Source organism: Eubalaena glacialis, chromosome 9 (assembly GCF_028564815.1).
Source record: "Eubalaena glacialis isolate mEubGla1 chromosome 9, mEubGla1.1.hap2.+ XY, whole genome shotgun sequence".
Classification (NCBI taxonomy): Eukaryota; Metazoa; Chordata; class Mammalia; order Artiodactyla; family Balaenidae; genus Eubalaena; species Eubalaena glacialis.
Genome location: NC_083724.1, coordinates 85,083,204 through 85,099,950, shown reverse-complemented (window position 1 = coordinate 85,099,950; position 16,747 = coordinate 85,083,204).

Here is a 16,747-nt window from a genome sequence, read left to right as displayed (position 1 = left end):
TTGTGGGGGGTGTTCATATTTTCTTTTTCTTCCTGATCCAGTCATGGAAGGTTGTACTTTTCTAAGAATTTGTCCATTTCTTCCAGGTTGTCCATTTTATTGGTATATAGTTGCTTATATTAGTCTCTCTTGATTCTTTGTATTTCTGCAGTGTCAGTTGTTACTTCTCCTTTTTCATTTCTAATTCTGTTGATTTGAGCCTTCCCCCTTTTTTTCCTGATGAGTCTGGCTAATGGTTTATCAATTTTGTTTATCTTCTCAAAGAACCAGCTTTTAGTTTTATTGATCTTTGCTATTGTTTCCTTCATTTCTTTCTGATCTGGTCTTTATGATTTCTTTCCTTCTAATTTTGGGGGTTTTTTTTTTTTGTTGTTGTTGTTCTTCTTCTTCTTTCTCTAATTCCTTTAAGTGTAAGGTTAGGTTGTTTATTTGAGATTTTTCTTATTTCTTGAGGTAGGATTGTATTGCTATAAAGTTCCCTCTTAGAACTGCTTTTGCTGCATCCCATAGGTTTTGGATCATCGTGTTTTCATTGTCATTTGTTTCTAGGTAGTTTTTGATTTCTTCATTGATTGTTTTCAGTGACAAGATCCTATTTTTATATGTCAGAAGGAGAACAGGGGCCTGGCTCTTCCTGTTGTAGAACTCTTCCTCTGTAGGAAACATAATTCTCCCCAAGGCAAATGTATGTCTCCAATGGAAAAGGAGATTGGCTGTGTTTAAGGCAATGCAAGAAAGAAAGACATGTTTCCAAGTGAATTAGCCAACAACTTCTGTATCTATGGGTACATAATTTTCACAAATACAGAGAAAGTTTTGACAGAATACTGCTTTATAAACACTGGTTCCTGGGGTGGGGGGAATGGCATGGGCTTAGCATAGGGAGATGTTATTGGCACCTTATTGTTAAGCACATCTTTATGTTTGAATGGCTGCATGAACATTTTTACTTTCAAAATCAAAACCTTGATAAGCTGTAAAGATATTATAAGAGTAAAAGTAAGCTGCTTGAGTCTTCTTCAGAGTTTTATGTGTCTATATGTTTATGTGTTTACTCTGAAGCAGTACTGAAGCCCTTTGGGTGCATGAAGATCACTGGGGAACTGAAAAACTCGAAGTCCTGGCCCCCACCCCAGACTAATAGAGTTAGGGTGATCTTCATGCACAGTGGGCACTGAGACCCACCCTCCAGTGTGAATGACAGTGATAGGGATGTTCTGGGGTCAACTTACAAGAGTCCCCAAGGAGTCTTCTGGGAAGACTTTTGAGGCACACAACTTTGGAACATGGGCTAGAGAGCTGGAGTGATTACAACACAATTCTGTCACTCTGTGTGCTCTGCAACCCAACTGGAGGAGTAGGCAATGACAAGTGAGCCATTTTATCAGAATCTCAGTAAGATCTTAATATTTCGAATCCCCAGCAACACCAGCACCAGAAGCTTCGGTAATGAAAGGAAATAGGGACAGTGACTTTGAAACCGTAAACACACAGGTTTGGGATGGCTTATGACAGCAAAGACCGACAAGAACAGACCCTGTAGGAAATCAGGTCAGAAATGAGTGACTTGGGCTTGGGTACCCTTGGTGTGGGCAACAGCATGTGGACACCACAGCCTCTGGTGCATACCAGGGACAGGAAACCTGGGCACGTTAACCTTCAGCCAGAAGAACTGGTCCATAGAGAACCTGTGAGGTCCTGCCTGGGAACTTTCCAGAAGTATCTGTCAGGAATTTGAGGTGGTAACTAAGCTAGAAAAATACTGTTTGTCTCATAATTAGTCTGATTCAGTCTTGGGTTCCCCTCTGAAAAAAAATTGCACAAAGAGCCAATCGCCCTTCACAAGGGCAAGCTGAGTGTCAGGAAGGCTTCACTGAGGAGGTGAAAGGAAGTGTGCTCCCAGGGGGGCCCAAACGATGCAGGGTTTGGGTGGAGATTGTTTTGTCTCTGTCACAACCCACTGTTCCCACTGTTATCAAGGAACCTTCAACAGGGCCTGTTTTCTTGGACTTCACCCATTAGCCTGCAGGTCTGTATGCCTCTTGGTGAGGTAAAGAATCTCTGGTTAGTGTGTTGTCTGAGAATGCATGCTGTGGTTTCTTCTGAGTAGAATTTCCAGTTACCTGCTGGCACTAACAAGAAAAGAATTTGCCGCCAGCTCTGCCCGAAACATGAGGTTCAAAGCCCCAAATACTTATGAAAGAAATCTGGTGTCTTTTCTATCTTGATTTTTGTTCTCTCTCTCTCTTTTTTCCCCAACATCACAGTTTGGTCCTTAGTCTTTTTCTTATTTGTGAAGGACCATTTCCCTCAGGCTCTACATCTTCTGTCAGCAAGGCCCAGGCCAAATTATGGGGTTCATGTGGTAGCTTCTTTTTTGGTGAAAAACAAATGAAGTAAATGTGATTATGCTCAGAAGACCAAAGAATCATTCCACCATCTCATTTTTGTGGTCTTATGTTTCAACCCCTCTGAAGGAAAATTCAGAGTTAAAGGGAAAAATTCAAAGATATCAACTTACCTTTACCTCTGCTTCTGCACATTCAGTGACCCTTACAGCTAGAAAGAAACCAGAGCACCATTTGCCAAGACATATGTTTAAAATATAGACGTATTTCAATAAAAGTTAAGTATATTTAAAACATGTAAACTATGTATTTTTGAGGTGTATGTTAAAGTGAATAGATAATAAACAAGGTCGTGAAAACAAGTCTATTTTACATGTTCTACTAAAGAAATAGTTTTAGTGAGATGATGTAATTATGCTCTTCACAAAACTTTTAAGAATTTACAATAAGTATTAATTTATCACACGCAAAAAGAAGAAATAAAGTCTGAAAATAGGACCTAAGATCAGAGTTGTATGACAAGCATCTCCTTTCATTCCTTTTTATGCTTCTTTGGGACTCTTTGTATAACCTCAGTTAAGGCTCTTTGTGGACATGAAACACCATCCAAATGGTGCTCTGGCCCACCACCTCAGCCTTGCTCACAGGGAGTCTAGCCTTGCTCTGTCACTGGGGGTCAGTTTTGTGCATATGGCAATGGCCAGAAGACAAGACTGCTTTTCACTCAGCTTGCTTTCCCTTCTTGGTGTGGCGTGGGTGTTGCTGGACCATAAGTCCTGCCCATGGCACAAGAGGTCCTACCTCCCCCATCCTGGTTTCCTGCCTGTGGAGCCCAGTAGGCCTCACTCGAGTTGCTCAGAGATTCTGCCTCATTTTCCCTTACACCATACATGCTCTTCTCCTCAAGAATCTATACAAAACAGTAAAGGGAAGCAAGATACATAAACTTACCCTGGCATAGAAACATGGTACAATTGGCATGGGTCTCTGGCCTAAAAAAGGGGTAGGGGGAATAGGGAGATATGAATTTAACCTAAGGTTGAAAAACAACCTCCAGCACTCCCCACCTTCAGCTTCATCAGATCCAGGCCTGTGGGTCTTGGAGGCAAAGGCATGGTGACGTTTTACAGCTTGGAGGAATGTTTGTGGGTTGACAAGTAGACCTAATAACTGCACTCTACCCAAGAAATTTTCTTGAGCAAAATTCTAATAGAAATGAATCTCTTCCAGAGAAGTTTTCCAAGGAAACTTCAATATGGGCATCAATCTACTTGGGAATATCTTAAGAGGAAGAAATTGAAAAGAGATGAAGAGAGAGACCAAGTCCCAAAAATATAGGGATTTTTTAACAAGAGTGTGAAGAGAGATAGGGAAGATGAGGTCAGCTGAGTCTTGGCCTTGGGCTGAATGTTCACTGGTTAGGGGAGGGCATAGGAGTGTGAAGCCAGGTGGGAAATGGTGCCTTGTTCTGTGGTACAGTGACAGGTCATAACCATGACAGAGCAACAGGTACATCATTCATGGATTAGGGGAGTGAGTTGAGAAAGTCTCCAAGGTACAGGAGAAGATTGGTTCAATAGGGAAACCCTTAACTTTTTCCATCAGTGAGCCAAGTTACTTTGTGTCTCTAGGGTACAACATGGAACAAAAAGATGTACATTAAAAACTTTGGGTTAAAAAACTAGAAAGGCATTAGAACATAGAAAGGAGGAACAGACACTGATACCCCTAAATGAACCCCTAAATTCATCACTGATACTGATGAATTTATCATCAGTAAAGAAGCAAACTGAACTTTCTGGATCTGCTTTGAATCTTAATGGGAGGGAGAATGTAAAAAGAGTGGAAATTCATTGTACAGTATACATGAGTATTGATGCAAGATAAGTAGCATGGCGTTGATGCGAGGTTCCTTTTGGGGGCCATTTTGTCTTGTTTTTTATACGTGAAGTAATACCCACGGAGGTTTCATTTGTCCATTCATAAACTTGTTGCCACAATGCTGCTATCTCCATGGAACCCTAAATCTTTAACTATGGTCTCCTACCTGGAGAGTTCCAAGGATGTAAATCTTTAAAATTCCCTAGGGGTCTGGATGTCTCTGTAGTGAAACCAAGATTTGCCACCTTTGGTCCTAGTTTTCCGAAGACAAGAGTGAAAATGTGAGCAAGTTCAGACGACCTTTCCTGTGAATGCCCCGTGATTTTTCTAAGGCAGGAAACAAAAGCCTCTGAGAAACTGCTTAAACAACTCTTGGAGAACATCCTGTCTGCCTGGACTCAAGAGCTCTTTCTCTGCACCTTCTTTGTGTGACTCACCTGTGGTGCATCTGAAGCTTCTGATGACGGCCCTGCTCACACATATGTTCAGTTTCCTGCCTACAGGAAGGAAAAGGGAACAGGATCAAATGTAATCAGAAAGAGCGGTGTAACTACTATATATAAAATAGATAACCAACAGGGATAACCCTGTGTACAGCACAGGGAACTATAGCCAATATTTTGTAATAACTTATAAGGGAAAAGAATCTGAAAAAAAAATGTACATATTTGTATAACTGAATCACTTTGCTGTACACCTGAAACTACCACAACATTGTAAATCAACTATACTTCAATTAAATAAATAAATAAAAATAAAAAAGAGCAGTGTAAAACCTTTGTCCCAGGACCTGGAAATTTAGATTGTCATCCCATCCCTGCCACCACCATCCGCCGACTCACCCTTAGGCAAATCACTTCACTTCTCAGGGCCTAAAGTTTCTTATCTTTAGAATGGAGAGATGGGGCTAGTGCCGTAGGATTCCTTCAGCTTTTACATGATAAGATCCTGTTAAACATGCATTTTTATTTTTTAAGATATATGAATAGAACACACATCTAACACCTTTGTGCCCACCTCCTTTCTGAAACACCAAAAATCACCAATACTCCTCTGTGTCAAATTCCCTTGCACTGTCTTCTCTGATTTCAATCCCCTTCCCCCACCTCAGAGGGAATGCTATTCTGAATATAGTGTTTATTATTCCTCGCATTTCTTTATATACGTTTATGTTCCTAAGCAATCTATGGTACTATTATGCATCTTTTAAACTCGATGTATGTAAATGTAGTCTAGTCTATGTGTATTAATTTTCTTCTTTGTAAAGTATCATCTTAAGAATATACAGAATATTTGTATTGATTCTCCAGCTGCTCAGCATTTAGGTTGTTTTCCATTGTTTGCTATTACAAACATCCATATTTTGGTATATGTAGCCTTGTATACACTTCTTAGGGTATATACCTAGGTGTGGGATTGCTGGTCTCAAGGAGCGTGCATGTTCAACTTTAGTAAACTACTTTTCCAAATTGTTCTCTAAAGTAGTTGTGTCAATTTACATCCCCACCAGCAGGATATTAGAGTATGTGAATCTAGAAAGTGAGGCCCTGCTATGGTTTCTCCTGATAAGGCAATGTGATCTTCCCTTCCTAGGAGGTGAAACATTTTGTCTAGTTTATAGGTGACAGTGGTGGGAAATGGAAAAGAATTAGCATGATTCATTTATTCCACAAATATTCTTGAGCATCTACTACATACCTGAGAAGTGCTGGGGATCAAGAGAGTCCCGTTCTCGTGGAGCTAACCACGCATGCATTTATTAAATATCTCTTTTGTGCAGGGAGTTTATGGCCTATTTTTCTCATTTAATTGTTGCCATAGCCATTTGAAGTAAACATTGCCAACCCCATTTTCCAAATGAAGAAACTGAGGCACAGAAAAAGCACATAACTAAGAGATGGGGATGGATCAGAACCCTGATGTGACTGCAAATATCCCATCCATTCGCCTATTTGCTCCATCCCTGCTTGTTGTCTGAATGCCTCTGCACAGCCAGAGAAAGCCCGTCCTTGTGCTTGGCTCACGCTGGGATCCAGGGTGGATGAACTGCAAAGCAGAGTGCCTACCTTTCAGACTCAGATGCCTGGAAATCCCTGAGGAGGAAACTGGTCTCTCAAGTTCTCATATCTGAAAATATTTATAAATTCTTGGGAAGAGTTCTTATGTCTTCTCCCTTGCTTTCTTTCTGTATCTTTTGGGAGAATTCATGTTTGAGTATGGATGTCTGGGTTATGGTCTCTGAAAAACAATAGATACTCGTACCCCACAGAGATATGAAACTATGCAGGTGCTGAATAATATCTAGTTCTAAAGAGCTGCAGTGTTAAGGGTTTTTTTTTTTTTTTTTCCCCACAACATCTTGAAAGTATTTTCTCTGTGTCAACTACATATTCTAATCCTAAAAGAGAGATCTTGATATTTGGAATATACAATGTGCCTTTTTCCCTCAGCAAGGTGTACAATTAATTCCTTATGTTCTCGAATAAAATGGTGGAGCAGAGAGTGTCTCCAGGATCCCCAGAGATTCCAGGCACACAATAAGAATGTTTATCTTTTCATTTTCAGAAGCAATCACTGCACACCTCTACCTGCAGGAGAATGAGTAACTGGGATTTCTTTCAATTGTTTTCCCAAAGAGAGAGTAAATGAAGTCATCAAGCCATCTGGTCGACCTTCAGCAGTCATTTACTATATTCATTTATCATATCTATGAGTAAACTGTAATAACAAGAAAAGAGCTAGCCACAGGAATAAGAATCCTGGGAAAAGTTTAAGTGTTAAAAGGTTAAAATTTATAAAAGGAGGAAATGGGAAAAGGGAATACAGCTTCCTCATACCTCACGCTTGCCTCAGTCCGCTTGTGTTTACCCATCTCTCCTGCAGTCCTGGCTCTTAGTTTGACTCCTCATATTGACAGGCGGTTTTCATACCTCCCCACTCTGGGGGAAGGGGTAAAGAGGGAATCATCTTCCTGGGGAGTTCCCTCTCTCTCTAAAATCAGAGGCTGAGTATCTACCCTGAATCATAGCATTTTAGACAGATAGCCTGGAATTCAAAATACTGCCAGGCTCCTAAATCTCTATCCCTCCCTCTCAACTCCCCATCATGGAGACCTAACTGGTTAATTAAAACCAAATATCTTCCTCAAATTAGAGCAGACACACAAAACCAATACAAGAGTTCATGGGAACTGGGGCAAATTTTTGCAGTAGAAGTGAGCTAGAGTAAAATCACTCCTTCCCAATGTCTCCCCATTTCCTCTGAAGATGTACATGCAGTGTCCATATCTTCAAAGGACATCTTATTTGTAGGCTATCAGGTAAGAAATGACCTGTCATCAGCTGATGCCACAGTAACTTTGGATGTGAATATGCATGCAGGAAGGACACCTCAGAGTCTACATTCTGTATACTATCATCTGGCTGCAACAGGTTCAGGGAACAAATTCCAACTCCCCACCTGCTGTTGGGGGGCCACCTTAATTGTCTTATCCCTTTGGATTGTCTTAGAGGATGCTTTTAAAACAGATATTAAAAATCCTAATTGAGCTGTTAATTTTGGTCTTAGGCTTCCTTTCCTGAATGGCCCTTAGCGTATGGAATTTGGGTGGGAAATTTTTACATTTGATTACTACACATATTAAGTTTTATAGCTGCCCAAATTTCTCCTTTCTTAGAGTGTGGGAAGAGAGGGCAATGGGAAGAAATTAGGACTGTAGTTGGGGTAAACATTTTAAGGCACAAAGCTTCTCTGGGCCATTCAAAACATAGAAGAGACTACATAATTTACCTCTACACAAGGCTGACCCTAGTTCTGCAGTTTTGCAGGATAATAGGCTGTTTTCCCCAGATGCCCAGAATTTTCCAGGATGTCAAGTAAGAGTTGCACATATTTTTTCGTACTGTATCTGATTTCTACATATAAAGGAAAAAGAAAATAATATTAATTAATTAATTACTCTGATGGATAGATTCTGTGATATATTGCCCAAGTGCCCCTTTAATGAAAGAATTTTTGCCCCAGCTTCTGGATGTGCTTTCAGCAGATCGCCTTCGATAGTACTTTCAGGTCTCCTTCACCTGGAGAGAGCCCAAGTGCCCAAAGTTGCACCTCCTTCTGTGGAACGCAGCATGCTCATGGGGCAAAATAGTTGGGTGGCTAACAAGGGTACTACTCAATTTGTACCATTACCATATCAAGGATGGATGATAAGAAGTGACATACCATTATATTTGCCATAATCTATTGGTTAAAAGCACATCACAGGTCCTGCCCACATTACAGGATAAGAATATCGGATCCAATAAAGATGTTTAAAAAAAAAAAAGAATATCGGAGCACCCTAGCGTCTTTCTCCCACATTGGGTGGGTGATCTAAAAGGTTGCCAGCTTAAAGTACCCAAAACAGGAAAGAGCTCTGTGGAAGGTCCACAGTGCAGTGCAAACAGCACAGTTCTTTGGGCCATAGGGCTTGAGATATCCTATGGTATTAGAGGAAAAGTGCTGGGAAGAAAGGCCACGTGGAGCTTATTAATACTTTGGGTGTCATAGTTTCATGTAACACAATAAATAATAATACTTTATTACTGTGATATCTTGATTGATCATGTGATTTTTCTGGCTCACTTTTCTACAAATTCATCAAAACTTAGCAACCTCATTTTCAATGATATAATTGAGAGCAATGTCAGTTGCTCTTGGAAAGTGTAAGATCAAAAATGATTTTTAATTTTTAGAAGGATCTTTCTGCTGATGCAACCATTACTGGAGTTGGTAAGAGTATATTACAGTCTGTGATAACATTGGGACAAATTTCTGATAAATTATTTCAAAATAAGATTTCAGTACTTCTAGAGAATGATTCTAAATCCTTTTCTAAAAAGATTTAACTCTTTATACAAATCATTTTTGTTTAAGTCTGAGTTCAATTTTAAACATAAATTTATACAATGACATTTTAATGCTTCCTCTGAAATTTCGTGGAGCTTGTGCAAGAAACTAAAAGTGGCTTTGTGATTTGTATATAATTCAAAATGTCTGTTATGTCATCTATCGCTGGATCTTCAATGACAAGAAAACATTGGTTTTCAGATTGCCTTTCTTGTTAGCAACTGGTTCATTGGAAAGTTCATATGAAACTACAGCTCTTTTCCATTGGAAGCAACAATTTGAAATTTGATTTCTATTTCTAGATATATGGATCTTTGCTTTCTAATCTTGCAACAGATTTCAAAACCAGAGATTCTAAACTCTTTGAAGAATTCTAGCAATTCCCTGATATGCATTATGTCCTTGTTTATGCTTTCTAAAGAGTTCTGGTTCCAATATCGACATGTGTGTATGGAAGTAGAGGGCAGTTCCCCCACATATCCAAGCAATTCTCAGACACCAGCTGGGTGTCCCACAATTCAACTCAATTCTGACACTACCTATCCAAAGATAGTGTCAGATTCCACAGGTTAAGGGTTCAGTCCTACAAGACTGCTCCCCTTCCTCTTGACACACACACACATACACACACACACACACTTCAGATGCCAATTCCAGGTCATCACCTGTGCTTCTGACCCACTGGCTATAGACCAGAGGTTCCAATGACCCCCTCCTTGGTTTTGGTTAATTTGCTAGAGAAGCTCATCTAACTCAGAGAAACCTTTTACTTACTAGATCACTGGTTTATTATAAAAGGCTATAACTCAGGAACAGTCAGATGGAAGAGATGCATAGGTCTTGGTACGGGGAAAGGGCACTGAACTTCCACGCCCTCTCCAGGTAAGCCACTCTCCCCAAATCTCCAGGTGTTCACCAACCAAGAAGCTCTCCAAACCCCATCCTTTTGGGGCTTTATGGAGACTTCATTACATAGGCATGATTAATTAAACCATTGGCCACTGGCGATTGATTCAACTTCTAGCCCCTCTCTCCTCCAGGGAGGTCAGGAGAGACTGAAAGTTTCAACTTTCTAATCATAGGATTGGTTCTCCTGGCAACTAGTTGCTTTCCGAAAGTCACCTCATTAACATAACAAAAGACACCTTTGTAGCTCTCAGCACTTAGGAAATCCCAAGGGTTTTAGGAGCTCTGTGCCAGAAATGGGAATGAAGACCAAATATGTATTTCTTATTATAATTCACAGTACCACACTTTTCTTTTGTAATAATTTACTGAAATGTTTGCTGGCTGAGCACAGGTAGTTCCTATCTTGGTCCTCAGGCTGAAGAGTTAATATTGGTGCAGATGCCACAGGGATGGATGGGAAGGCTGGCCTCTCACCACAGGTCCCAACATTAAACTCATGAGGTTTCTCCCCTTTCTTCCAGGGCAGTGGCTGCCACCACTGCTGCTTCTGTTGCTGCTGCTACCATCCCAGTCCAGAATACCTCTGGGGTCTTCAGGGCCCTGATCTGCCCCAAGTATGCTTGTGTGCACCAAGTAGCCAGGCCAACTGCTTGGCATGCATACTGAACACTGCCCACTGTGCCTGTGGATCTGACCCCAGGTGTGTGTGCGCTGTTCCCTGGTTATCACCCCTGAGCACACGCATGCCCTGTTGTTCCATTGGACTTCACCAACAAGGCATAAGTTCAAAGATAAAATCATTACAAATTTCAAGCTGGTATCCACAGAGCATTAAACCAAGCATGCAGCCCCTTAGGAGAGTGGAGTCCTGGGTGACTACACTGGTTACATGACCATGTCCTGCTGGCAGAACTTGCTCAAAAAGTGAGTGTCACTGGATGTCTTCCATGCTGCTGGCTGCAAAACTGTCACAGGAGCAAGCAGGGAAGAACACACAGAACCAAGAAAAGAAGTGCCTTCTTTTTTCCACGTCCAACCAGGGTCCCTCTGGTGCCCTCTACTAATAAAGCTTAATACCATGCCAGATGGCAATGAGAAAATAGGGTCCAGCTCCAGCATCACAATGCAAGATAGAGAATGGATTTAGAGGAAAAAAGAATTGACCTAAGTCACTTTGGAAAAGAGTGAAGTTTGAAAGGCTAAAGGCAAAAAGAACTGCACGTAAGCATTGAGTTCTAGTTGATAGTTTGGTTTCATGAGGGTTTGGGTTAACAATTCTGAAAGCATTAGGCATTATACTTGGGTTGAACATTTAAGTAGATGGTGGGAGCCAGGTTTCCACCTGGCTGGAGTGGGAGGTTATGAATAAGCGAGGGAATGAGGCTAGAATGTTCCATGTGGTAATAGATTAGAGTTGGAGACATCACTATCAACCCATGTTTGGCTCAATATAGATTTACCTGGTTACATATAGAAATATTTATACATACGAATGTATACACTGGTTAGTATGCAACAAGTATACCTAGAACCCAGATCTTGGTTTTTAATACTGTTCTCCAATAAAAGGAACCAGGGTTTATGGAAGAAATGGCTTATACTAGGACTGAGGCAGGAAATATACAAAATGAGCCTGGAGTATCCATGGCGCCAAAAATAAGAAAATGCTAAAAAACAAAAACAAAACAGAAAAATACACAGTAATGGGGAATCCCACAGTAAAGCAAAGGAATCCAGATGCCAACTAAAAGAGTTCCAAATGGCCAGAGCTGAAATAATTTGAGCAATAGAATAAATAATGGAGTATTGAATTATTGCTCAAAGTATAAAATAAATTTCTATGAGTCCATAGTGATATAAATAAATGATTAAGTAAATTAATAAGTGGGAGAAAATAGACAAATCTTCCATGCCAAAGAATTCTGAATAATTAATGTAGCTTCTCCTCCACCCTCAAGGTGGTGCAACATGGAAAAAGAAAAAAAAAAAGAGTAACTTTACAATGGAGACCCTGACAAACATCATCACAAGCCAGATGACCAGAGTTAGCATTAACACTGACAGGTCATACTAATAGCATGTACTCTCAAATGATGTGATCAGAATGGCCCATAGTTCTGTGACCTTCTTGCCCAAAGCACATTACTCCATGATAAAAACCTCAGACAAATCCCAACTGAGGAATATTCTATATGATAACTGACCTCAAAACTGTCAAAATCAACAAACACAAAGAACGTCCAAGAAACTGTCATAACCAAGAGAAGCCTAAGGAGATTTGACTACTAAATGTAATATGGGTTCCTAGACGGGGTCCTGGGACAGAAAAGAACATTAGGGAAAAACTGGGGCAATCTGAATGAAGAACGAACTTTAGTTAATAATAATGTATCAATATTGTTTCCTTAATTGTGACAAATGTACTATACAAATGTAGGATGTTAGTAATAGGGAGAACTGGGTGAGGGATATATAGGAATTCTCTGTACTATCTTCACAATTATTCTGTAAAACTAAAACTGCTCTAAAATAACAGTTTATTTTAAAAAGAATGGATCTGAAGCTGAGAGACTGAAACTTGATAAGCACACAACATGTTAAGTCCTTCAGAGAGTATTCACCCCTGAAAGAGGCACTAAACTACCAAATAGACAAAATGCTTTGGTCCACTAACCTCAGCCAGCCTCTGTCATCAGCCATCACAGTAAAGGTACAAAGGCACATGCATGAAATGGATGCAGGGGCCAAGGATGAAAGCCCCACATGGGTCATCATTATGTACTCCAACATACCAAGGCTGATCTAGCTATGTCCATTGCTGAATGTCCAACCTGCCCGTTACGGGGGCCAGTGATGAACCTTGATATTGGCACCATCTCTCAACAAGGCAAAATGGCTGCTTGGTGTCAAGTTGTCAAGTCAACTACATTGGACCTCTTTCATATTCTCAATGCTTCCTTTTCTTCTTGTCCACAAGTATTCATCCCAAGGGCACTCATTAATAAACATCTTACATGCTGATCTCCAGCCAGGCATCTGCATCCCAAGGAGCCTAACCTGTGACAAGTGTCCACTCAGTGTCAAGGTCTATGCTGGGTGACTTACATTTGTCATCTTCACTATTCTTCACAACACCCTGTGAGATGTTTTGAATGGTGGCTACCTTTAAGAGTTTGGGCAGGGAGCCTCAGAGGTTAATGAACTTGCCCAGGATTCTATCACTTTTAGGTCAAGAGCCACTCCAAAGGCCATGTCTGGGAAGTCTACCATGGTAGCTACACCTATTGTAAGAAAAAAGAAAAGGACACTGATGATCATTTCCTCCCATAGACCAGATACTTTGCTAGACCCTTGTACCTACGCAACATTCAATTTCACAGCAACCCAATTAAAGTAAAGAGTGTTGTCCCCATTTTAAACATCGATAAAGCCAAGGCTAAGGGACTTTCACTAGATAAGAGGCAAAGTTGGTTGTGGAACCCAAGCCTGTCTGATTCTAAAGGTGGCACATTCTCCTCTAGGTCAAGCTGCTTACTCTAAGGTGGAGAGCCACCCAGAGAGAGCACGAGAGACTGGAAACCCTGAGACACGTATTTACCTAGAAACAGCCCAAACTAGGCAGTATTCATTGACTTATCAACCATAAAGAAGGGTATCTTCTTTCTCAGACTGGGCTTTAGAAATTTTTCCAAAGGGGTCTTCCACCAGCCTTCTAAACCCTGTGGTTACCTATAATAAGGTACTTACATAATTTTTGATCCAAAGCATGATACTTGAGAGTATCAGGGGACAATAGGAGAAAAACAGATGGCCATGGGAAAACAGAAAGGAATGCTCCCCCTACTACTGGGAAAAAAAAATGTTCTATGTTTCTTATGTGTCATTCTTAGTTCATACTTAGTGCCTCAAATCAAATCACACTATAAGTTGAGTTTTAGGAGAGAGTGCTTTAGAGTGACTCACTGAATGGCCCTGCCTTTAATGCATTGTTTTCTCCTGCAAATTCAACCACAATCCTGGCCTCTTAATCACACAGCCACTCGAGTTCCATTCTGATATAAACACTGTGCATTTCCGATTTGTGGAATTGTTTTCCTTTAATTAAATGAAGGGGGGAGGTGTAGTTATTTTCAACTCTCTGCACAAATTACTACCCAGTAGAAACAGAATCATGTATCGTAAGTAGTACTTATTCTATTTATTGTGGCGTCTATTGATGTGTGTTGGACTTGTTCTATTTTGGAGGCACTGCCATGGTAACTGGGCTCCTGACAAAGGCCTGTGTCAGAGCCGAACTTGAACACGCAGAACTTCAGATAAGTGGTGAAATAAAAAATCAACCTCAGCGGGCTCAAAAATAACAATTTGGAGGATCGTGTTTTGCTCCTGGGTGTTTTATCCATAAAGTTGGGAAGTTCTGAGAGGCAGATCATGGGATTTACTGGACATCAAACTGGTCCTGAGTGAAAGGGTGGAAGAAAGACTATTTTCACAGTCTCTTAGCCCCCCTATCAATATCTGTGGCTCTGCCTTTGGGTCAGGCTCACTGCTTTAGGCAGAAAGTACAAGCTGGTGTTCAGCCTTCAGAGAGGTGGATTTAGAGGATTGGCCTTGACTCCACAGCCCTGAGATGTGGCCTTGGCTCTGCCCTTAACTAGCTCAGGGACTTCCCCAAACAAGGATTTTGTTCCCACCTATGCACTTGGATGCCCTTGGAAGACTCAGGAGCTCTAATATCAGGTTCCTCCTGAATCTGGTGCAGGGGGAGATGGGGAGGAATCTGCCTGATTCTCCCTTCTCTGTAGAACCAGAAGATTTCAGTGTTCCTGCGGGGAGTGGGCATCTAAACCACACTGACTTTCTACAGCCCAGGTCTGTAGGGACTAAGGACACCAGAAGGAAGTCCACATGAACAAAACTCCTTTCCCTGGAGGATTTTCCTTTGGATTTTGCATAGAAATAGCAGTCTTGTCACTTTCACACAATTTCTCACTCTGGAGAGCCACTGAAAAGTACAAGCAGTGACCAGGTCCAGATCTTCCTTCCCCATCTCTCCCCCATACTCCTTCCTTTACTTAGAACCCCTCAGCCTATCAGGTCAGGCTGTGTTTAGCTCCTGAGTCAGGCCCAGGAGTAGAAAGGAGCTCATGTGCCTAGGGCTGGCTATGGGCCACTCCATAGAACTCGTCCTGGGGTTCAAAGCTAGTGTAAGAATTGTCTGTCTTCTCCTTTTCCACTAGTTTTAGTCACTGCTCATGGTTTCATGAGCTAAATTATTCAGGCTTGAGTTCAGTCTAGAAGCAAGATGATCACCATCTTTCAGGAGCCTGTTCAGAAGGACTGAAAGTAGATGCCTGACAAGTCTCTCTCGGGGAAGCCATGGGTCCCAGAGGGAGGGCTAATGGAAAGGGTACCATCTGTGCAAATTTCCTGACCCCAGGGAGAGCGAATCAGGACACAGATGGGCAAAGGAGGGAAAATGGAAAGGTTTCCCTGTTTATTAGAGAAACAGCCTCTTACTTGGCTGACATAAAATTTGTAAGATTATCTAGGAATCCCAGCTTCTCAAGTTAGCCATCATTTCCTACTCCAACATTTGAGAGGTGGTTGTACCCTTAGCACTGAAGGGCAGGCTTAGGGCCCCATCCTGTTCTTTCACTCAGCGCTCCTGCAACAAAGCACTCGCTGTCCCACCTCCTGATCCTTGGTGACCCCTGCCCCTCAAAGCATCTCAGTCCTTGGCGCTCCCATTGGCCGTCCCTTATCTCCAAGCTTTAACCAGAAGGCTGGACCCTCTCGAGGGTTTCCCTTGGGCCAGAAATAGCAGATGTGCGCCTGGATTTAGAGCAGACCCAGCTCTCCTCAACTCTCTCACCCTTTGAGTTTTCTTTTATTGATAATGGAAATGCCACACTGCTCTCGATCCTACCTCTATTTCTCTTCCCCCAAACATCACTCTCCCATAAACAACAGAAACAACTGTTTTTCCACTCCACAGTCTTCTCTCTTGGGATCCTGGGTATTTCCAGTTAGGGGAGTCAGCTATCATGCTAGCTCCCACCTTCATCCCTCATTTAATCAATTCTTCCTCCAGTTTGTCAAATGTTTCCTTTGCTATGGGGGAGGGTGGAGCAGAGTTGGGGATCCTGGAGGCATTGGGACAACAAGTGTGGAAATCCTTTTAGATTAAAAAGCAAACTAAGATGTCCAGTGATGGTAATCTTTTGACTTTTCCTACAGGGCAGAGTTCACAATTTGGGGGAAAGAAAAAGAGAAAGGAGTGCTGATTATCCACATCTGGGGTGAATATGTGTAAAGGTGAGAGAGGGCAGGGAGGAAGTAGGGGACTGGAGAAGTTCCTAATAAACCATAGGAAGAAGACCAAGCTAGGGCTTTGTATTTTTAGGGGTGACAGAACACTTCCAGCCTGTTACGGCTTGAGATGTTAATTATAGGACCTGTGGATATCAGCAGAGATCTTTTAAAAGAATAACTTAAGTGCCTAAAATCCCCCCAAGAATACAGAACCCGTTTTAGAAATGGCCTTCAAAGACAACAAAAGCCAAATGCGCAAATGCCTTCTACGCAGGGTGGTGCTGGGCAACCAGATCGCTTTCCAGCCTCCCCCCAAACACTGTTGCTAGGAAACCGAAGGACTATACTTCCATCATCTCCATACTTGCTGGGAGATTGAGTAATTGGTCTCTGGATGTGCGTGT